The sequence below is a fragment of the Silene latifolia genome, chromosome Y (assembly GCF_048544455.1).
Source record: "Silene latifolia isolate original U9 population chromosome Y, ASM4854445v1, whole genome shotgun sequence".
NCBI classification, from domain to species: domain Eukaryota; kingdom Viridiplantae; phylum Streptophyta; class Magnoliopsida; order Caryophyllales; family Caryophyllaceae; genus Silene; species Silene latifolia.
Genome location: NC_133538.1, coordinates 197983570 through 197988157, shown reverse-complemented (window position 1 = coordinate 197988157; position 4588 = coordinate 197983570).

The following is a 4588-nucleotide window of genomic DNA, read 5'->3' as shown; positions in this document are numbered from 1 at the left end:
TCCTCATAGGTCGTAGTAGGTGAGAGTCACTACAAGATTAATTCTTTCTATCTTACAAATATATCACCTGTGCTTAATTGAGTGATTTGAGCGACCCTTGAGAGTCCAATTTAATAAGTCTTTACTGATTGGCGATTCAAAGATGTCTTTGACGACTACATAACTCGCTTGCATGATTCACATTGCTAATTGATTGTTGGTTGTGCATTAAATTGGTTTGGGTTTAACAGTTTGCATTTCGCTCTGAGATCGAACTCGTTCCATTAGGTCATTAGATCGAGTCTAGTTCTTGCTTGGGGACAAGCAAGGTTTGGTTTGGGGAGATTTGATGCGTGTCTAAAATATGATGTTTCACACTTTATTCTACACGTATTTCAAGAGCTCAAATGTGCAATATATGCCAATATTTCTCTATTTTCCTCTACTTTCGTGTTTTTGTACGTTATTGCGAAATGTGAAGAATTCAATGAAATCGAGCCAAATCCGTCCCCGAGTAATCTGCATTGCAAATGACGTAAAGGAATTGCTTAAGGAACGAGCTTGGTGTGCGATCCAAGGCCCAAAGACGAATCCACGAGAATAAAGCAGTCAACTAGCAGCTCAAGCGATCGATCGACTAGACTCATCATCGATCGACCAACTATCGGGATCCGAAGCTACTTTGTTGCTTTGAGATCCATCGATCGACTTTCTGCTTAGTCGATCGACCACGCAACTGCTTTCGAGACGAGAATTAAAAGATCAAGGAACTCAAAGCCCATTGTGTTTAGGTTTTGGAATAAGATGTTACGTATATTTCCTATATAACGTAACCTAGATCATCAGTTTATTATCAAGTCTTTTATTCAGAATTTTACATCAAGTTTTAGCATTAAGTTTTCATTCAAGTTCTTTATCGAATAGTTAGGGTTTGGGATTATTGTGAGCATCGGAATTTCGGTTCTTATTAATCAATCTTTCCCCTGCAATTCGGTATTCTCCCTGTTTACTTTCAGTTCATTTATTTTGCTAATAGATTAGAATTGCTAGTAGATTCCCGAAACCATCTTCATTATTGCATGTTAATTGCTTCCTTTCCTGTTTTAAGCATGAATTCAGTAGCTAGTTTTATCGTTTATGTTATTGTTTCTACCCTTAGCATGAGTAGCTAAATCTATAGTCTTTGGGATGTAGGGGAATTGTAGCATAGGCGGCATTAGATTGAACACGGATCGAACCAGCGTGTCGATCGATCGATGACATTATTGGTCGATCGACTGACCTTGTAAGGTTATCCTTCGTTTTAATTGTTCTTAATCTTGTATTTAACAAATCGAATGCATGCGACCAGTTAGATACCTTTTTTGTGACTGACCCATTAGATCGAAAGATAGGGGAGGTTATTAGACCGTCAATTAAATCGACTAGACTGTGCTAAGATCGAAAGATAGGTATAGTTTAGACCATTAGTCACTTTTCGGGACGAGAGTTAGTATTAGTGACATTAGGGAACTATAGCGAGATCGAGAGATGCTATTTGTTAAGAGTGGACCGAGAGGACCTCTTTATTTCCGCCTTACCCGTGTTTGATTCAGACCGACTTAGTTTCTTTGCGCCAAGCTATAATGACCCGACCATCCTAGTACCCTTCTTTTATCTGTTTAAATCTTTCATTTAGTTTATTGCCTTTATTTACTATTAGCTATAGATCAATTCAAACCAACCCCCATAATTGTTACTTTTGACTGATCATAAATCAACTAGAGTTTACAACTGCCTCCTTGTGGTTCGACCCTGTTACCACTAGCCTAGGTTAGTCTTAATAGGAGATTATAAATTTTATCTTTGGTACTCACAACGACGGGTATCAACCCTCTTACGCTAAATTTATGAAAGACATTTTGAATTGTAAGAGAAACTTTCGTGATTATGGTAATGTTGCTTTTGTGGAAGAATGCAATGCTCTTTCGCAAATTAATATACCACCCAAATTAAAGGACCCGGGTAGTTTTTCAATTCCTTGTACTATAGGTAACCACGAAATTGGGAAGGCCCTTTGTGATTTAGGGGCCAATGTCAGTGTCATGCCATATTCCGTTTGCGAAAGGTTAAATATTGGTAGACTTAAGGTGACCGATATTACCGTTCAGATGGCAAATAGATCGACTCAGAGACCTATAGGAGTTCTAGAGGATGTACCCGTTCGAGTGGGTAAGTTTTTTATTCCTGTCGATTTCGTTGTTTTGGACATTGCAGAGGACAGTCAGATACCTATTATTTTAGGTAGACCATTTTTACATACAGCTGGAGCTGTAATAGATGTCAAACATGGAATCATAACCTTAGAGGTAGGGGATGACACCATTGAGTTCAGTCTTGCTCGTAAGGCCACTGAACCTGCTGATAATGATACGTGTTATTCCATTGATATTGTTGACAGGGCTGTTAATTATAATTGGAGGGAATCCTTAGCCAAGGATCCCTTAGCTGATCTAACTAGTTTAGATGAGTGTGCAGGTAATACAGCGGAGAATGCTGAGGAGCCAGATGCTTTAGTAGCCTCAATGGAGAACTACGAGCTCAACGAGGAAGAAGATGAGATGCTCTTAAGCCTGGCCAACGAGAATTTGGTAAACACTTGCTATGTCATTGAAGTTGATTCTGTCTATGCTGTAGAGGTAAAGGTGCCTGAGCGTAAGCCACTTCCTCCTAATCTTAAGTATGTTTATTCTAAATGATACAGAGCAGTACCCAGCTATTGTTAGTGCTAAGCTTAATGATGACCAGCTGTCTGCTTTGATGTGTGTGCTTAAGAAAAACAGGAAGGCTCTAGGTTACTCTTTGGATGATATTAAGGGCATCAGCCCTGATGTTTGTATGCACAGGATAGAGCCGGAGGAAGGCCACAAGCCTTACAGACAGGGTCAACGCAAGTTAAACCCGAAGATGCAGGAAGTTGTTATGGCTGAGGTGATGAAACTACTCGATGCAGGTATTATTTATACAGTTGGCAACTCCAAGTGGGTTAGCCCAGTTCAGGTAGTTCCGAAGAAAGGAGGGACTACCGTGGTTAAAAATGATAAAAATGAATTAATACCGACACGAGTTGTGACAGGGTGGCGGATGTGCATTGATTATAGACAGTTAAATGCCGCCACCAAGAAAGACCACTTCCCCCTCCCTTTTGTTGACCAAATGACTGAAAGACTTGCTTCTAACAAATTTTTCTGTTTTCTAGACGGATATTCAGGGTTCTTTCAGATCCCTATTCATCTGGACGATCAGAGTAAGACCACTTTTACCTGTCCACATGGTGTTTTTGCATATCGTAGAATGCCTTTCGCATTGTGTAACGCCCCTGCTACCTTTCAGAGGTGCATGATGGGGATTTTTTCTGATTATATAGAGAATATTATGGAGGTATTCATGGATGATTTCTCAGTTTATGGTAATGACTTTGATCGTTGTTTAGCTAATCTTGATAAAGTCATGCAGCGTTGTATAGATGTTAATCTTGTTTTAAACTGGGAAAAATGTCAGTTCATGGTTAATGAGGGAGTCGTGTTAGGGCATCTGATTTTTGATAAAGGTATACATGTTGATAAGGCAAAGGTGCAGGTGATTGAGCAATTACCTCCTCCCGTGAATGTTAAAGGAGTGAGGAGTTTCCTTGGTCACGCTGGTTTTTATCGGCGTTTCATTAAGGATTTTTCAAAAATTGCCAAACCACGTACACATTTGCTCCTTAAGGATGCTGTCTTTGAATTTACTGATGAGTGCCTTTCCGCTTTTAACAGGTTAAATGAGGCCCTAGTTTTTGCGCCAATCATTCAGCCGCCTGATTGGGACCTCCCATTTGAGATTATGTGTGATGCCAGCGATTATGCGATCGGTGCAGTTTTGGGACAGCGGAAGAATAAAGCTTTGAATGCCATATATTATGCGAGCCGAACTCTGGATTAGGCTCAAATTAATTATTACACCACTGAGAAAGAGTTTCTAGCTGTAGTTTTTGCCTTGGACAAATTTCGATCTTATTTGTTAGGTTCTAAGGTTATTGTTTATACTGACCATGCAGCGCTGAAGACTCTCTTTCTTAAGAAGGATGCGAAGCCGAGGCTTTTGAGGTGGATACTCCTTTTGCAGGAGTTTGATTTGGAGATCAGAGATAAGAAAGGAGCAGAGAATGTGGTGGCTGACCATTTATCTCGTCTGCAGCTGACAGAAAGGGAGGATTCGTTACCTATCAATTATTCTTTTCCTGATGAGAGTCTGTTAGCTATTACTACTTCAGGGTCTTATCCACCTCCGTGGTTTGCTAATTTTGCTAACTTTCCTGTGACAGGTAAGATACCACCCGAGCTTTCATGGCAGCAGAAGAAGCGGTTTGCTTATGATGCTAGACAATACTTTTGGGATGATCCTTATGTTTTCAAGGAATGCGCAGACGGTCTCATCCGGAGATGCGTGCCTCAATGGGAGGTGAAGGATATCCTAGAAGCTTGCCACTCTTCTACTTATGGTGGTCACCACGGTCCATCCAGGACTGTAGCTAAGGTACTCCAATCTGGTTTCTATTGGCCAACTTTGCATGCAGATAGTCACAATT